The following is a 20,204-nucleotide window of genomic DNA, read 5'->3' on the forward strand; positions in this document are numbered from 1 at the left end:
CTAAACTGAACAATGAGAAGAGTTAGTAGTGGAAAGAAATGTCTTCGTTCAACTCCTACCTGAAATGATTTCACAGTTTTCCAGTTTGTTCTTCTTGTTTGCGGTTTTGCTTTTGAGGCTAGACGTGTTCTGGTGTCTATTGTAAGTTTTTTATACGAAAATCTGACTTAAATCTCATTGCCAATATGATGGGCGTCCTCTTATCTACACTTTTTTCGTAGGCTTTACGATGAAAGAAAATCGGAAAACTATAAAATTTTAATATTGTTTTTGACTTATATTTATATGTCTGAATTAAAAAAGCATTGAATTTTCTCCCTTACACCCAGCCAAAGTTAGAGCCATGTGTGGATGTGCATTAGGCATATAACAAATTTTGACGAAAAATTTGGCATACCACCACGTGGTGGCAAATATTGTACAAGTAATGAATATCACTTTTTTAGGTGATTTCGGTTCAAAAACGTTCCGCGCAAAAATGGATTTCTAAAAAAAGTCAACAATTTTTTTTTGTGTTATTATTATATTGAATCAGAATTTTCTGAAGAAAAATTAATTTGGGGTGGGTGGGGCACTTCCCTTAGGTCCATTAAAAGGCGTTTGGAATAATAGGAAGATTATTAGTTAAATAAATATCTATTATTATGAAGAAAAACGTGTACAGTGTACAAAACTTTTTTTGTTTTTTTCAGCAGTTCTGATAAAAAAGTAATTTCGTTTTGCGCGGAAACTTTTTTGCAATTTCGCAAAAAAAAAAAATTAATGGGGTTCATACTTTTTTATTCTCTATTCGACTATGGTATGCCGTTTTTCGTATTTGCAAAAATTGTAAAAAGTTATATGCCTAATGTGCATACAGAAATGGGAGGCAAAGTTAATGTGCCAACTGTTGAGCTTCCGTTTTCTTAAATATTTTCAAACTGTCACATGCCACCCACAAATCCTTTGGCAACAACGCGCACTGTCGTACCAGCAATTACCACCACCCAGCAAGGCAGTGGTCTCATGGCATATGCTAGCTAAGAATGAGAACGGGGGAGAAAGCACAAATGCTTTCACGTTTCTTCTTTTTGCCGGCTAAGCCAACATTCCACGCTCATTCATACGGGCACATTGGATGGATGCGCCAACTATTAGCAAAACACACGGAATACATAGAGAAACAATAAAAGCAACAACAAATGAAAATCACCCAGAACAACGAAGCAACAACAATAAATCGACGACGCTTACAGGTGTTTTGAATGCTACAAGAATACCGCCGCGTTACAAAGTGGTGGCGAAAGCGCCGGTTCGAGAGTGTGAATGAGCGCGAGAGTGGAGATGAGCGGATGTGAGCACATTTTAAGGATTTTCGCCGCGTCGTTGTGAGCTTTTCTGCCACATCGCTTATGTGTTGTCCACCAGGCATGTGGCAAAAGCTCTATTGGCGCTGTGTGTTGCTGTTGTTGTAGCGGCGAAAGCATTGGCTCGACTTGGTAGTGGCTCTTGCTCGTCGCTCGGTGTTTTCCTGCCTTCGACGTGGAAACTGCTTCAGTTTTATTTGAACATTCGGTGCGCGCAGTGCGTTTTGTGGCAGTAAACGCGACGAATATTTTAAATTTGATTAATAGTTGAGATCTCCTCAAGTGTATACATACATATACATTGTAACAGACAACAACAACAACAACAAATGCAAAAATACAATAAATAGCCAACAAGCAGAAACATGTAAACTCACAGCCAGTGGGCAAATTCGGAAACTTTGTATCAAATCGAGTGCCGTCTCTGGTTCTTGCTGTTGTTGTTGTTTTCGAAAAATTTCAAGTGCTTTGAGCAAAAAATAAATTAAAGTGTTTTCAAAATGCTGCCCAAGCATTTGCAGCAAGTTTGTGAGCTAGACTCGAAAGATTGAAGTGGCAAAGCAAACAAGAAGTGAAATATTGAAAGTAAATAAATAATAAGTACACAAAGTGGGTTGTTTGTGCACGGAACTGTGCTTTGCTAGCGCCCAGCGTCGTTGTGCCAACATTAAAAGCGTTAAATGTGCGCATTTCAAGCAAATGCACAACAACAATTAGAAGCAAACAGTCCCCTACCTAAATGCCGTCCGTCCGCATGCCCGTTGATTTAACCATTTTTGGTGCTTGCCTTCATCCCCGCGCAGCACACTTTGTTTCGCGTCATTCCACAGAGCTTAACGGTTTAGGGGCACACTAAAGGCCCATTATCGCACACATACATACTCACATATCCATCACCCCTTCGCATTTGTCTGGCTTGGCTATGACTACCTGTTTCCCGACGAATATGTCAGTTGCTGTGCAGTCTACTTGCCACAAACAGCAACCATTAGCATACACACACACACACACATCATTGACATTTATGTGGCCACGTGTGCATAATGTTGTGCCTTAGTTGCTGTCAGTCGCGCGATTTCCTACTAACCTCCTTTAGTCCCTTCAGGCCTGGCCTATTTTCCGTTTATTTGTATGCCGCTATGCGCTCCTTGCAACACATTTTCCACTTCCCGTCAAAGCTAATCAACTGGCTGGCTTCACTTTATGTATTTCATTAGTTACCCATCTACTCGTCTACGTGTGTGTGTGCATGCGTGCGTGCAGGCTATTGTCTGTGTTGCCGGGGGCAAAAGGTACCGGCGGCGGCGGCGGTGCGCTCTTCCTCTGCAACATTCGGTGTCAGTTCATATTAACTTCACTTTTGTTACAATGCAAACGCCCCCCACTGCCGTGCCATTTCCGGTGCGTTTGTGTTGTTCGTTTTTGTTTTCGTTCCTAGCTCTTGGTGCGTCATGTCTGGTATCCTTCGACATTGTTGACATTTTTCCGTCCAGACACACACTTCATTATGCTTATGATTTATTTCCAGCATTATGTGAACTTGCCACTGAGTGCGGCGTGGTCAAAAGTCTTTTGTTATTATTGTTTGTTCCGTGCTTTGTTGTGTTTTTGTTAGCTTTGTTTACTTTTTTCGTTTTATCCATATTTTTTGTGCTCACTTTCATTTGTTAGTTTTTTGTCGTTTAAAAATTTATTTGTTTTGCGTTGGCTGAACGCGTGTTTTTCACGCTCTTCTCTCATTTACAATTTAATATCGTCTTTTTTATTTTTTCCTTTGCTTTTTGTTGTGCTGACATGTTTTGACTGAAACTGTCAGTAACAGTTAGTTTTGTTGTTTATCTTTTCAAAAAATGTTGCTGGTGGTGTAGGCAAATACTCGCGGTCTTAAATTGCTCATACGCAGTGGTTCCTGAAATGGTTGTGGATATAAAAGTTGCGTATACGCCGTGTTTTGCTTATCTCTAGTGAAAATTTGCAATTTGTATTGAAGATTTGTAATGAAGACTGGATCTACTCCTATGTGGAGAAAAATATGTAATTTAAAAAAACATTGGCAAATTTCTAAAAAAATAGTTAGAAAAATCCAAAAAACTTGACTAAGCGGAAATAATTGTGGAATTTCCTGGTAGCTTAATTCTTAGAGCCACAAAATTTATTGCGAATAAGTTTCTATTTATTATGAATCAACCTATACGATTGTCATTAAATAATTTTAAAATTTTCTGCAAAGCTATTGCCTCGGAATTATCACTATGGTGTTATGTTAAAAGCATCATCAATTTTGATCTAATTATTCGTTTTAAATTCTAATTCACTTTTAATCAATCAATAGAAATCTAGCAAAATATTTTCTCAACCCCATATTATATTTTTGTTCTCAAAATATTAAAAAAATAGTGTATATTGGTAGTCGAAAAAGTCTTTTCGTATTTTGTCAAGAGATGCCGTTGTAGTCATATATCTCCAGTGTTACCAAACACATTTTGTCATACCATATAGTGTTGGAAAGTTGAGATTTTAAATAATTTAACAAAAAAAAAACATCAATTCAGGGAAGTTGACAAAAAGTTACAGTTTTTCAAAAATGAGTGAAAATAATGAAGAAATTCACTTGTATATTTTGAAATTGTTGTATAAAAAAGGGAAGAATGCCACGCAAGCCACCAATGAAATTTGTGAAGTTTGCGGAGACGATGCTGTACTCGTATCAGTTCGTATAGCACAACAATGGTCCGCTCGTTTCCGTTCTGGAAATTTCGAAATTTCGATTTACACTGATGGAAAAAAAATGAGAAAAAGTGGTCGATCAAAATGGTACATGTTTAATGAATTATTGTATGAATTAGTATAAATATAAAATAAGCTGAAGTTTGATTAGAAATCCGAAAATATTTTTTCGACTATCCAATATTAAGAAAAAAATTATTTAAGCGTTAAGCGATTTCATGTGATTTCTGATAAGTACCACTCTTTATTATATCATTTGATTTTTTCATTTGAGAATTTAATTTTTTACGACCTATAGCAGCTCAATCAGTTTGTACGCTCAAAAGCTGACATTTATCGCTTTATTCCTTTCCCCACTCACACTGTTTATTTATATAACTTTTGTTGTATTTATGAGGCTATTAAATTCATTCGAGTTTTGCGCTTAATCCACCCGATAATCACTCGAAATTTGATGCCTTATGCAGAGCAACATCCAGTAAGAAGAGTCCATAAATTTAAAACCCGAAATTGTGGCACATTTTGGTGGCAGTCACGTCCGGCACGTCGCCATTTCGATGCGGTTTCAGATTTACCGTTCAATGTGCGTGGTATCCCAACGCGGTGCTGTAAATAGGATGCTTTCTTCTCCCTTTGAGTAAATAGACCATTGATATCGGCTGGCTGCCACATTGAAAGCTGTGAGAATGCCATCTCCGCTATTATCCAACACTTGGCAGCCGATTAGGGGAGCGTTATTGCTTTCAGGGTGCGTGGCAGGTGCGATTATTTACGCGCTCTTAACTGTTTTGGCACAAAGTGTTTTTCTATTCACTCCCATGCAGATCTGTACACATGCATGTGTATGTGTGAGTGTGTGTGTAAACGCCGGCGGGTGAAACGCATAATTTGGACGTAATGAACTTCACGTTCCTCCTTGGTTGGTTGGTTGGCATTCAGTGGCGCCATTAAATACTGTGAATACAAGTTCGCGCAAAGAGAGCTGTGTGCAACGGTGCAAGCGTCAGGCCAAACGGTATCAAATGTTTGTTCCGTTTGTTTTGGCTTTGTTTTCAAAATTTATCAGACCCATTCACTTTCCCTCACGCGCCGCTTTGGCAATTGTTTGCAAGCAGCCATGTATTTGGGTGAGTGTGTGTGTGTTTCGTTGGTTCAGCTGTTGAATAACATGTGGCGCCCTCAAATTTAATGCAATTTATATTCATTTATTCGACGCTTGCAACACATTTGGCAAATGAGCGAGATATTTGCGTTCACATGTATGCAAAGACATACACACATACACACATGTAAACTTTCACCACAGTTGCGTTAAGCGAGTTCATTACACGATTTGTACTCCTATGTGAGTGTGTGTGCACTCGCTTACTTATAAGTAGCTGTAATTATGCCGACCTGAAACATGCGCCAACGTGCCCCAAGCCAAATTCAACACAAATGAATGAAATTATTTAAAGAAATAATAAATTTGTAAGGAATGCTTGCTTTTTGTTTTTGCTTTGTATTTGCAAATGCAGAAAAATAAAAATTTAATTTCAATATTAACTTAGAGGTGGAGGGTGCTTCATGCAAATTGTAATCACTTAGGTGAGCCCTTGGGGACTTTTTGTATTTCTGTTCGGCAGAATTCCTGCTTCTCAAATTGTAAATTCAATAAATGGAAACTAATTTTAAATTCTTTTTTGATATTTACCCTTCAGTACGCCTTTAAACCATGACATATTGCTCTTCTGTGCTATATATAATTTTTTATATGTAAAAAATTATTGAAGTTAAGACGTTTTTTGTGCGAGGAAACCCATGTTAGCCCTTAAGCCCTTAATTTCATTAGTCGTCTTCAAAAAACACATTCGATTACGAGGCGTTTTCCAATCGTTCTCTCGCTATAATCATTATTTGGTATTTAAAGACTTTCTTCTAACACTTTAATAAAACTAATTTATTGTTGGCACAATGGTATCTCAACAAATATGACTTAAAAATTCCATTAAAATTTTTGCTAATCTTTAAAATTTTTAGTGTCTCAAAATGCGGTGTGAAACAAACATGTTAAAAACTTAAAACTAAAAGTGTGTAAACAATACAAGAAGAGAGTGTGTAAGATAACTAAAAAGCTCATAAAACAAAATTTCAAACGAAAGCTTGCAGTTTTCTGCTCAAAATAATACAACAAAAAAATAAGATTAATATATGTAAATAGGTAAGTACCGTTTAAAATATTTCTGCTTAAAATTTTAATTAACGTGCAAGTGAAACAATTAAAGGCGAAACAAAAAAGAACAATTATTTTCCATAAGTAAAATGGTTTGTAAAGTTATAAAGAATTTATGAAATTCCTGGGTTTGTCTAAAAGAATAAGCTGGTCAGCTACTTAAGCAATTTGGAATTTTAGAGAATTTTAAAAGATTATTCAACAACACCACATTTTAAATTCTAATATATAGGCTGTGCTTTAACAAAACATTTTAATCTCAATTAAATCCCGTTAATCATGTGTATACCCATTTGCTCGTTTTATTAAGAGAAAGTTGATTTAAGAACCTACCGAATGACTTCCTCAAGCCTTTTGTTGTCCAAGCAAATACCTATGATTTCTTTGTTATGAAAACATACCTTTTCGTTTGTGTGTTAGTGCTTACGTAAGTTTCGAATTCTGTGGCAATCCTTTTTACTTCAAGGATTTAACTCCGGTTACCAAACAAAACAGGAATTCTCATTAAAAAGTTTGCCCAGACAATACAAAAACTGATTTGAGTGCGTATGCTTTGTAATGCGGTATATACCACACACATATGCACACATGTAGCAGACTATCAAACTTTTTTAGTGTGTTGTGGTAGTTGGGGGAGTTTATTAAATTTTTCGGAAAAGCTCAAGGCATTAAAGTCATAATTTCATCAGTGCTAAAATACATTTCACATTTAATGAATTTATTTTTTAGGCACAATTTTATACACATTTGTATATCATACACATGAATACCATATATGCCCGTTCTCAATCATTTAAATCCTTAATTTGCAGCCACACACATACCCATAAGCAAATACACACAAAAACATCACTAAACTAGGAATAGATTTGTTTGCTGATTTTAATTAGAATTTGTTGTCGGTTTTTTCAATGCAGTCCCATTTATCACACACACCCACACAAACACATACACATAGACAAAAAGTGTGTTGATATCATTTTGCCTTCAAGCGGGAGCTGCACTTAATCTCTTTCACCTCACAAAGCCCACACGCTCCATCCTCCACGTCTCGAATAGCGCGCACGTGCCGCCATGAAACAGGCTTCTCTTCGCAGAATGCTCCCATGTAAACACTAACTCTCGTTTCAGAAGAGCGCTTTATCATTATTTTGACAACATTTACTATTATTTGTTTCACATGGGTGACTGGGAAGGCCAACATCCAAATTTTACATGGATCGTACGACCCGAGTATGAATTCATAAGAACAAAACAAGCATACGATTATCCGAAGGTCAAAACGTGTATGTACGTGTATGGCGCGCGTGTATTTGTATGAAATTTAATTCTGTTCTGTTGTTGTGTGAGAATTTCCAAGAACTGACTTATTTGATATTAGGCGCTTTTGTATTCCTAATTCAACTAAATGGCTTCCAGATTGACAGTTAAATTGAATGCGTATCTGTAGCCTGTAAGTTCAAATAATGGATCGGACGGGTAAGAGACTGTTTTATTGAATTTAATGCTCAAAACTGTGTTTCTGGTTTGAGAAACAATTCAAATTAATTGTAGTTATGTGCTATAATTTCTCATGAATATTGTTTGTATGAGAAGTTTAAATGGTTTCTGGAAGTATAAGCTTTAGATTTTTTAGCCACAAGGATTGTCTTTTACATGTTTTGAAAGTTTTACTTATTGCGCTATCATGGTGCTCTATCATGGTGTACAACCATCTGACAATCCTTGGTTTATACCCCCAGGACTTACCAGCACCCCGATTGCACACTATCAGTGCTTTCGTGGCATGTTCAGGTCAACATGCTTTTTCACCGCAAAGTGGAATCCAGCATGAGACCCAGGTATTTAACCATATTAGTCATCTCTACCGCTCTGCCTCCGAGTGTTAGATTCCTAAGGCCAGACAGAGACCTGCGCCTGGTATACGGGACGATGCTTGTCTTCAAGGGGTTGATGTTTAGTCCAACGCCAACCCTCGGCCAGTCCCCTTCGTACGATATCGCATAGAATATTCACAAATTTTCCTCTGGCCATAATAACAATGTCGTCCGCATATCCAGGCAGTGGAACCTGCTCTCTTTGTAGCAGAAGTGCTGGAAAGATGCCGTCCGCCCCGAGGACTTGAATTTAGAGGACTAGACTGTAGCCCACAATAAACAATTTCCTTGCGACTACCCAATCTAGGCGAGACGTCTTATGTTCGACGACAGGTAGATACTGGTCTTCCTTAATTGTTTCCGGGAAATGCGCCCGTAAGAGTGACTTAGCTCGCTCCTCCGTACTCGTTATATAAGTACTGCCACATTTTTTAATCGCTAGAGCTGTGTCCGTCTTCACCATAGCCAGAGCTTTGTGCAGTCTTGCTGCCTCTGGTATTGAAGAGACATTTTCACAGAAATTCCTAAAATTCTCCTGCTTTGCAGACCTAATCTCCTTGTTATAGGATGTGTTGAAAATATAAGTCAAATCAGTTCTTGTAGTCCTATACTAAATAAGAGGATAGAATGGATATCCTGCTCCCTACTAGCTCAGTACATCTTAACCCTTCATTGTCTGGAACCAAAAGTGGGTGAAATCGACTTTTGTCAATTCCCTTAAGGGGGTATTCTAGTCTAGAAATTTGAAAAAATGGAAAAATTTTTTCATATTTCAATAGTTTTGATATTCAAAAATATCTCCCTAATAGGATTTTTCAAAACTCAAATTATTTTCAAAGTTATAGCCATTTTAGTGAGCGAATATCATATAACGGTTGAGCGAATATCGTATAACACAAAATTTTAATCGCGTTTTTCTCGAAACTACTATTTTCAACACTTCTGACATGATTTTTCAAGTTCTAATGAACCGTTTAACTTGAAATAACTAATCTTACTTCTATCTAAAGGTCATAAACCGAAAATTTTATTGTTCATTTTTCAGAAGAATCGGAGGATGATTAGACGCTTAGCGTACGGTCACCTGGTACTTATGCTACTTTGCAATAATCCTATAGACTTTCTTCTTCTTACTTCATTTTGAACACAAATAAGAAAGATCATATTATCCTATATCAAACTCAGTTCTTCTTCTTGTTTACCAGACTTTAAAAAATGTCGTTAAATAGCATTTCTAGACTAGAATACCCCCTTAAATGAAGACTATTTTTTCCTATTCAATGCGAGCATGCGAATGCTGATATATCATGATTTATGACAAATACAAACTATCCTGATCCCTAAATCGACAATTACGAGTTACCGTTAGGTGATTTGGTGTAAATTGTTAAAAATAGAAAGCAAACTATTTGAAAAATTTATGACTAGAGCCATGTCAACATTGTGTACATATTAAATTTAGACTAGACTGTCGGACATCGGAAGCGCGCTCGGTGTTGGTTAGGTGGTGTCTAAGTAAATGCACGGTCGTGCTAAACGCACACTGGCAATCGGGGCGGATGATGGACAGCTCAAAGGGTGCATTTGGGCGGCTGAAATTAGACCAGCTGCCATAAATTCGACTGCCCATAACGTTCTAACACCGCACACATATGTTTCGTGGCAGTGAGCATGCATGGGCTTGGGTACTCAGTTATGCACCGTTATGTGCTGTGTGCGCCAGTTCATAAATTTGGCATATGCGAGTGTTTTACATTTATTTGAGTTGTTGTCTGCTCTGTTGCCTTGTGCCCCGCTGTCCGCTGTTCGCTGCGTGTTGACAATGTCCTTTCGTGCGCCATGATAGCTATGTGGAATTGCCTGATTATCATTGTTGTTGTTGCTGTTGTTGTTGGCAGCTGTTATTGCTTGTCGCAATGCCATTTGCGGTGACGCACGCGTATATGTATTGGTGTACTTGTGTCGTTACTGTTGCTTTGTTGTTTTTGCGTTTCGCACTCCTTCCTGTGTGGCGCATCCGCGCAAATTTACGACAACCCAGCGGCCCACAGGTGCCGCCAGGGCGTATAAGTGATTCACTTGAAATGATTGCGTGGTTGCCACACTGGTTGCTGACGTTTTCGTTGCGTTGCGGCTGTGTGCGTGTGTGTTTGTCTACGCAAGTGCGTTCCACTGTCAACCGCATACGCTGTCACTTAGGAGCGTGCAACCGCTGCCTGATGAAAAACGAGCAGATGCACCATATGCTCATGGATATGCATATGTGCGTTTGTGTGAGTTTAGAGTGTTTTGATATTAGCACAACACGCATTCGCTATGCACCTCACCCTCCTGCATATGGTGTAGCTACGCTCAGTTTCACTACCGCAGCAATAAGTGCTGTACATGTGTGGGATTTTTATTAATTTCTAAGAATCTGAAAATGTCAGACGCATCAGCAGTAGGACATAGTATGCATGCGTATTGCGCTTACTTTTCAAGTATGAGTGATATACTGGACCTTAGTACGACGAATATGGACATGGATACACTCATACATATAATGTATATATGTCTCTTACATATCAATAAATGTTCGACTGCCGAAAAATATTTGTCATGTGCTATTCAAGCGTCTTCATTGAACATCAATGATTCTCATCAATATCTCTGTACATATGTATGTATGCACGTATGTGTGTCCACCGACATGTTTATCGTTGCGTTCCTGTGGCTGCACATGTTCGTTTTGCCAGTTGCGCACGTCAGACGGGCTTAAGACATCAATTTATAAATATTGTCATGTTCGGTTGTCCGCCGGCTCGTCATGTCTTCTTGCGCCGCTGGCATGCTGCAAGTCATTGCTGCCTACTATTCACCCAGCGCTAATCATACTGATGACTCGTGTGCCACAAATGCTTTCTTTTGCCATATAATTGGATTACACTCTCACCAGTCTCGATTACCGGCAGATTAATCGTCCGTTAGTCCGTCCAACCAACATTTGTTGGTATTTCATCTAATAGGCATTCCGTTAATAATCATAAACGCTTGTGTGGCCATGAGCTCACAAATGGTATTCTTCAGCTGTTGCTGCTGCTCCAGCTACTCTGACACCCACTTGTTTGTTGTTTTTCTCTTTCATTGTTCGCTTGTTAAATTAAGCAAATCGCGGCATATAAAGCTATTCGGCCATAAAGCATAGCGACATTGATAATAAAAAGCGTCAAAGCCTCCGCATTTGTGCTCATGAAAAATTACACTTCCAAAACAACAACAACAACACCAAAGGGCATAAAAATGCAAAATTTCGCAATAAAACATGCCATTACTCACTCACACACACTTACACAGACATACGCACAAAATGTTGCGGCCAGCCTCTGCCTGCTTTAAGAGCATCGCGTCCTTCCTTTCGCCTTCGTTCAGCGCTTCTCTTCATTTTTTCCTAATTCTAGTCCCCTCATCTGTACACCACCACTTGCCATTTACCCACACACACACACAAATACAAATGTGCCGCTTTCGATGGCAAGAGGACGCAACACTTCAACTATTTATTTGTTTTATTTTATGGCGCTCGTAATGCGCGACCGCTTTCGTAGGTTGGCGTCAATACCGTTAAGGTCGCTTCATCGTCGCGCAGACTATTTGTCTGCAATCATGAAATTTTCAATTTATCAGCAAATATAAACATAAATGTACATTTTTCAAACGTTTTACAGCGCTTGGTTTTGCTTTTATTGTTGTATGTGTAGCGAATTATTGCCGTTGTTGTATGTTTTTGTGGATTCTGTGCATTTAAATATGCGTTAACAGATATTTTCAGAATTTAAGGTTTGTGTAGCGGAGACAACTCAATAAAATGTGCAAAATGTTGGCGCAACAACAATATGTTACAACAACTCAAACAACTAAAGCTACAAATTACATAGCAGTGGCGAATTATAACACTGCTATCCTTATCTTTATAGCTAGAACAGCTTGCCTGCTCTTAACTCGACGGTGTCAAAAGGGGAACTCGAAGATATATTCATTCTTCTTCTTTAGTTTGTAACGGTATAGTGTTTTTCTCTAACTGCGTGGGTGTATTTGCAAGGACCGCTCTCTTCGTTAGCTTGGCTACTCGAAAATACTTTCTTCTTCTTCTTCTTTACAGGCGTAGAAACCGCTTACGCGATTATAGCCGAGTTAACAACAGCACACCAGTCTTTTCTTCTTTTCGCAATGTGGCGCCAATTGGAGATTCCAAGCGAAGCCAGTTCCTTCTCTGCCTGGTCTTTCCAACGGAGTGGAGGTTTTCCTCTTCCTCTGCTTCCCCCGATGGATACTGCGTCGAATACTCTCAGAGCTGGAGTGTTTTCGTCCATTTGGACAACATGACCTAACCAGCGTAGCCGCTGTTTTTTCATTCGATAACTAGTTGTGTCAATGCCGTCGTATATCTCGTTCAGCTCATCGCTCCATCGAATGCGATATTCGTCGTGGCCAACTCACAAAGGATCATAAATCTTTTGCAAAACTTTTCTCTCAGAACTCGTAACTTCGCCTCATCAGATGTTGTCTCTACACCATATAGCAGGACGGGGATAGTGAGTGACTCATAGAGTTTGGGTTTTTGTGTCGAGAGAGAACTTTACTTCTCAATTGCCTGCTTAGTCTGAAGTAGCACCTGTTGGCAAGAAATATTCTGCGTTGGATTTCGAGGCTGACATTGTTGTTGGTGTTAATACTGGTTCCAAGATATACGAACTTACATACGACTTCGAAGTGACTTCGATGACTGTTTGTTTAATGACAGGAGATATTTCTTCTTTTCCTCGTTTACTGCCAGACCCATTTGCTTCGCTGCCTTATCCATTCTGGAGAAAGCAGAACTAACGACGCGGTTGTTGATATGGTATCAACGTCATCGGCATACGCCAGTAATTGTACACTCTTATAAAAGATGGTCCCTTGGGTAATTACTTATGCCAAACTCCGTGAAGATAATATCTCAAACAAGGTTTCCCATACAAGGGAAACATAGTAATATTGATTCGTCAGCTTGTAACTATATGTCCGGTTTCCGCAGTTCCGACAAATGGGCAGCTTCTTTGAAAGAAAAAGACGTGTGTAAAATTCAGATTCGCATCTCTAAAACTGAGGTGATATATAAAGACATACAGACGGCCATTGCTAAATCGACTCATCTCGTCACGCTTATGGAAATATTTTATAGGGCCTCCGTCGCTTTTTTCCAGGCGTTACAAAATTTAATGAAGAAATTATCTTCTTTGCATTCATTGTATCTTCTAAAAATAATTAAATTTTGAGTTTTGCCTTAAAATAGTTTTGGTATTCTTAAAAGTTACCAAAGCCAAGTAGATTTCTAGTACACTACCAATTATTCAAAACTAAATATTAAAGGAAATGTAAATTAAAGTCCACTTCACAGTGCTTGCAGGTATCAAGTATGAAATATGTACATATATACACACATAAGTAAAAACATATCAACAACTTGAAATGACTTTTGCAGAGCAGACACTCTTCGTATGCCGTGCAACTAGATAAATTCATCGATTTAAAAAATTGATGATGTTTTCCATCAGATAACTTCGCTTATAATACACTCCTCTGTCATTTTTCTTTTTTACTTAAAGTTGTGCCAGCTCCCTGGGACATGCGAATGTCCTTACAAACCTCCATAATCTTAACTGTTTAAGTGCACAGACAGAAGCAGCTTACGCACACACTTGCAAGCACATATACATATATAAGTAAATACATGCACACTTACATGCATTGGACCATTGAAACGGACAAGTTGCTGGCATTAGCCATTATCCTTGCCATCCTTCCCAGTCATCGCATCTCTTGCCGCATTTGTTTCTGCACTTTACTTGAGAAACTAAAGCGAAAAAATAGAACTGAACTATTTTATAATAATACTACTTTGTAACTTAGCAATTGCTGCTGTCTGCCACATGCGGAGTGTGTGCCACACGCATGCTCTGGCGCTGGCGCTGGCAAGCGTGTGCCGGTCGTAATCCACTGGCGGTTAATGCACAGGACATTGTCATTGAAAGTTTAAGCGGTCACTCACTTACCATTTTGCTGCGACTACTATGAGCTAAGGGGTTTTTACAGTTTGTGGCATGCTGCCGTTTTTGCTATTCTTGCTTTTGCTAACTAAGTGGTTAGTTGCAGTGCTGGCCGATTATGGAGTCATGTGGGATTTGTTAAAGTCAGTAAAGAACCCGTCACTGACCTAAGACAACGGCAAAGTTTCATTAGCAGTTAAAAAGAGATAACAAATTACCAACAACAATAACAATTTGTCTCTGTTTTTGTCCACTTTAAAGACAGATTAGTAACTTGGGGTTTTCCACCAAACATCAAAAATGTAAATCTATGTGAATATCAAAGTCAAAAACCTCCGAATATTCAGCACTGGGAGCTCTAAATGAACTAAGCGCAGTATTGTGAACTTTAAGATAACTATTATTTGAGTTGTCATCATTTTTAATCTACGAAAGTTTCCACATTGAAACATCGTAGATTTAACGCTTTTAAAGCTCTGAGAATATCAATATTGGATCTTATTTTTCATTTTGGCTGATCGTTTCAAATTGGCGCCACTTAAGTATTACCGCTAGCAAGTCGTGAGAGCCAAATCGGTTCAAAATTCTGATTTTTCATTGCTCACTCAGCGACATCTAGCGTTATGCAGCTTATGAGCTTCTATAAAGCTGAACAGAAAATGGTTATAAATTGAAGTCCAAAAGCGCTAAGCTTATAGTGTTGGTAAATTTGAATACCTAATCTAAGTGAGAGCGATTATTCCACATTAAATTGACCTAAAACTTAGCTTTGGGGATAGTTAGACTTAGTTTTGAACAAAATAATTGCTTACTGCTAGATCATTCCGCGGTTTAAAGTATTTACAGTAAAGATGGCAAATTTATCGATAAAAAATCAATAGATCTAGATAAAGTTCGTTAGACAAAGGTAATATTTTTACTTATCAAACATGATTTACTTTGAAAAGACGTAATGATCGTTCTTAAAAATATTCGAAACAAAACACCGTTTTCTTTAACCTCAAGTACTCAAATATTTGTATACAAATAACACTGTGCATATTAATTAAACACGATCTATTCGCCTAGCTGAGAAACAATGCGCACATGGCAAATAATAGCGAGAAGCCGGCACGCTCTCCAGTAACTAAAAATAGCGCGCTAAGTGAAATTGGATGCACAAACGTTTGGTTGTATGTGATCGGCAACAAGTGAAAGACGGGCCTCTGGTGATGATGCAAAAGAGAAGAAAGAGAAAGCGCAATCAGCTCGTAAATAGGGAGAATCTTGCAATATTCATGGAGAGCGGAACAAGTGAGTGCAAAAACAATAAACTTGGAGCACAATTAATTGAACGGTCATAAATTGGCAGATTGCTGCCGTTTACTGAGCGCATAACCAGTTGCTAGTGGCGAGCCCATAGTTGGAGAAAGTGTGTGTTGCAAAAAAGGTGATGAGAAGAGAATGTAGCAATAGTCATAGGAAGAGCAGTGAAAAGCAAGAGACATGCGATTTGGAGAAACAAATTATGCGAGCAGTTTGCTGTTTCTTTTCTCTAACGCGTCCACCAAGTAGGGCCACCGACATACGAACGCACCCATATTTGTATGTAGCCCCCAGAGAGGTGCCGATATATATATGAAAATTGATGTGAATGAAAAGCAAAACGACGGAATGGACGCGTACGTCCAACTGCCTTCGATAGCTCAGTTGGTAGAGCGGTGGACTGTAGTCAGAATTAGCTTGCATCAACATTAATAACGTTGGCGCGGCGATCACGCATACTGTCGGGTCGCTGCAGTGCAGACATCCATAGGTCGCTGGTTCAAATCCGGCTCGAAGGAGAACCCTTAGTTTTTTTACCGTTTGGAAATTTGTCATAGTTCGTTTGTCAAATTCTTTATGGTGGAACTCAGCGTATGGCTGGCTGCCGCATGAATATTTAAAATATTTAATTAATTTAAAGTAATGACGCATTTAACGCTTTCGAGCGAATTAAAAATTGATCGACCATTGCGAGCTTACCGCAGTTAATTCAGAGAAGTTAAGCTGACATTTTTAGGCACATGCATATGCATGTATGTAGGTATGTAGTAGTGACTATGTATGTGTGTTCGCGGTTTTTGCTCATAATCAGAACGCCTGCCAGAACTTTTGCATTGAAAAATGTATTTCTCGCGCTAAAAATTATAAATTAAATATGTAAGCAAGCATCTATGCTCAGTGCATTCAATTAATGAATATTTGTTGTTGCGGTTTTGCTGTCTAAATTAAAATTAATAAAATTAAATAGCATGTATTTTAGCATTTTATTAATTGACGCGGCAACTTTTTATCGAATTAACTTAGTGATTTTTCGGAAAAATTTTTCCGGTTTTCTATTCTAAAATAAATGTTTTGAAACATATAAAAATAAATAATTTCCTTCGAATGCATGAGTTGTTCAGATTAGCTTGAAAAACGGAATTTATCAATCCCTTATGTATAATTTTTCATAATAACTCTTCATTAGTTGCCTTAAAAGACAATAAATTTTTATTCTGGCCAAAAAGTGTCAGTACGGCAGCACTCTGAATATTATTTAGCGACAACCGTTTACGACTACAACAATAATAATAACTAATACTACCCGTATCACATCCTCGCCGTTAGTTCTGTTTTCTCCAGAATAGATAAAGAAGCAAGGCAAATGGGTCTGGTGGTGAACGAGAGCAAGGACGAAATATCTCCTGTCATCAAACAAATAGTCTTCGCATTTGCGACTAGGCTCCCATGCCACTGTTGGCAGTCATAACTTCGAAGTTGTAGATGATTTCATCTATCTCGGAACCAGTATTAACAGCTACAACAATGACAGCCTCGAAATCGAACACAGAATAACTCTTGCCAAGAGGTGCTACTTCGGACTGAGTAGGCAATTGAGAAGTAAAGTCCTCGCTCGTCGAACAAAAATCAAAATCTATAAGTCACTCATCACACTCATCTGATGAGTCGACGCTGCGAGTTTTCGAGTGAAAAGTTCCGTGAAATGAGAAGAAGATTCGTACTACCTTCAGGCTATTCAACAAGCCTGGTTTGCTTCACTCAATCGTTTTTAATCTGCCTCTTCATTAAGTCTTCTTTTGTCTTCTTTAAACTCCTTCTATTTAAATGGCAAATTTTGGAGACAAAGCACAACGAATACACTTTTTCAATAATATTGATTAATTGTGTATGTTTGTAGTAGCATCTATTTCACATCCTTTTGAACATTATGGCAGCCACATACAGCAAACCCAGCATTCAAATTGGAGCAACGCTAATCTATTCTCATATGCAAGCAGCTGATCAATCAAAACGGCAAATTCTAATAATATACAGGAGTCACTGACTCTACGAAGCAATGACCTCGGAACAAAACATGCTAACGGAAAATGGAAGAGAACCTTCAGCACAATAGATAAACTGCTATTTAAAACATTTGAATGGTAAAATCAATCAATATCAGTGCCACACACATACATACATAAGAGTATAAACACATAGGCGCACAACGAGTTCACTGCCACCCACACCGATTTTCGACTTTGCCAGTGTCGGAACTCGGCAAGCTTTGTGCTTTTGCTTGTATGTGTATGTATGTATGTATATGTTGAATACCGCTTGATGAACTTAAGCCGCGGTAATGTTTGTGATGATTACAATTATGTAAGCGAACAACGCTGAGGAGCCTTTGTTTCTTAAGCGTTTTTATTGCAGACAGCATTAGCTTGTAGGCAGCTGGTGTTGATGATGAGAGTATTGGCTTCAGCATTTCAAAATGTCAATGTACGCTTGTGTGTGTTTGCTGCTTCGTGGTTGTTCGCAGGAGAGAAAGGAACAACAGCACTGTTTCATTTCCAGAAATGCGTTTTATTGCCCTTTTGATGCGAATTTTAGTGTTCACTTGACTGTTGAGTTCACTGACCTCGCTGATAAGAGGCATCAAAGTACACTCGTATATTCACGCACATACATACACGCAAATCATCATCTTTGTGCCGTTTTCATTCCTTGTGGTTCGTCCTTTTTTCTTACGCTGTTTCCTAAGACTTATTTAATGCCTTTGTACCAAGCCATGTTAGTTTATAAGTTATTTGACCTCAACAGTATCGGATTGTGGATGTTGTGTTTTTATTTCCCTTTTCTTTGTTCTTTCTCTTGTTGTAGCAATGCTTCAATCGTCTTGACTTGTTATCGTTGTGATGCTGTTAACGAGATAGGCTTGTTCCTTTTGCACAACTGTGTTTGTGCGTCTGTCTGTGTGTGTTATTTTTCGCACTTAAAGCGTATTAGTTTCATTTTATTATCTCACTTTTGCTTCTTTCACTTCTGCAGCTGTTATTTTTTCCATATATGGTATAGTATATATTTAGTTTCTTTGTGTTGCCTTTGAGATGTTTGAAATTGTGTTTTATTTCCTCTTAGCGAAGTCTTCTTTTGTATTCGAGGTTTCCTACGAAGATAGAGTGTAGAACTTTTCTGTAGCTTCATGTATTTGTTTGTCATTACATCTCTAAAATTATACTATGGGACTGCTAAAGCTTATTATATTTATCATTGAATTTCTAGCTTAAGTATCCGTGGCAACGTTATACGATCTGGTTTGTAGTGAAAATCATTTCCCTGTTGTAGTTTCACATTCTAAGTTTTCCTTTGCAATAAAACATGTAAAGCGTCCCGAAACAGTTGACCATACGGACTCACATCATTCCCACGAAATTAACTTCACTATGACAGTTTTATGGATCATATTGGACCGGATATATAGGGTCATGCATGTATTATACTATTGGAGTTACATAACAGTTGGCGCTGGGATAGAAATATCATTACTCGAAATGCATTCTCTACCTGTAAAATATGATTTTTAGTTGTGTGTGTGTTTTGAAACTTTTGTTGCCACATTTTAACTTTTTCGGCTTAGTAGTAATAAATATTTTTATGTATTCTGACACCAGCGCCATCTAACGGGAGTGTAGATGTTTAGACTCAAGCATTAGGGGTTATTCTAAGCTAGAGGCATGAATTTCATGTAATTTTCGAAATGTCGTAAAATAGAACAATTAATGTTAATTAGTGTACGGCACTTATTGTTGTGTATAACAGGACCGTTACACTTCAGAGAATATAACTAGAATAATGATCGACGGCAATATCGTACAAGAAACAAAAAGGAAAACAAAACTCTCCTTGCCAATAGGCACTGCAATTTCAATGCTCGCAACTGTACATACAAGTATGTATATGCATATACTATATGTATACTCAACTATTTGTTGTGGGTGTTACTTCCCTAACACTAATGTAATGTGTAACTTTTTGTCCTAGCACAAAGCATAAATTTCTGAAAACAGCAAAAACATAAAAATACTCGAACACATACATACATGTGAATGTATATGTAAATGTAGATCAAATGTTGCTATTTAGCTTTGTTGTTATGCTTATTATATTTTGTATGTATTTTGTTACGCATTTTTTTGTAAAAGTCTGTATTTATTGATATACCGAGAGCAATTTTGTACATGATATAAATATGATATAAAATGTGTCATATAGTATATCCGTTGCTTTCATCCAATTTACATAGAAATACACGCTTACATACGGACAAACAAGCACTCAAACGTAGTCAAGGGATTTGTTTTTGTAACTATGACTCTCATATCCGACTTTCTACACACATATATACATATATTTGCATTTATTTCCACGCATACATACAAAAACGCGTGTGTTACTTGAATGTTGTTGCTCCTGTTTCACTCGCAGTTGTAAAGGATGTGCGCTACTGTTGACATTGTTCCTGCCATCTGGCTTCGGCACATCGCAAACGCTTATTATAATAAACAAATGAGTTAATATCTATGCGAAAATATGTTAAATAAAACTTGGGAGTGGCGGCTGTCAGGAACGAGAGTGGCACACTGACTGGTACTGCTGTTACTATTGATTCTAACGGTGCTATTTTTAGCTT

General features: G+C 38.0%; 1 protein-coding gene and 1 non-coding gene across 3 annotated transcripts in view; both read left to right on the top strand.

Moving 5' to 3' along the window:
* The first annotated feature begins 1,531 nt into the window (after nt 1–1,531).
* LOC105225548 (eye-specific diacylglycerol kinase) overlaps nt 1,532–20,204 on the top strand; it is a 198,359-nt gene continuing 179,686 nt past the window's right edge. For both annotated transcript variants that reach the window (XM_049455790.1, XM_049455791.1), the window contains exons 1-2: nt 1,532–1,931; nt 6,093–6,273. The gene's annotated coding sequence lies outside the window, so the exon portion shown is untranslated. The remainder of the gene's footprint in view (nt 1,932–6,092; nt 6,274–20,204) is intronic.
* Nucleotides 15,902–16,050, top strand: Trnay-gua (transfer RNA tyrosine (anticodon GUA)). The gene is made up of 2 exons: nt 15,902–15,938; nt 16,015–16,050. It is a non-coding gene; the product is annotated as a tRNA-Tyr (tRNA).

This window comes from Bactrocera dorsalis, chromosome 4 (genome assembly GCF_023373825.1).
Source record: "Bactrocera dorsalis isolate Fly_Bdor chromosome 4, ASM2337382v1, whole genome shotgun sequence".
In the NCBI taxonomy this organism is placed as follows: domain Eukaryota; kingdom Metazoa; phylum Arthropoda; class Insecta; order Diptera; family Tephritidae; genus Bactrocera; species Bactrocera dorsalis.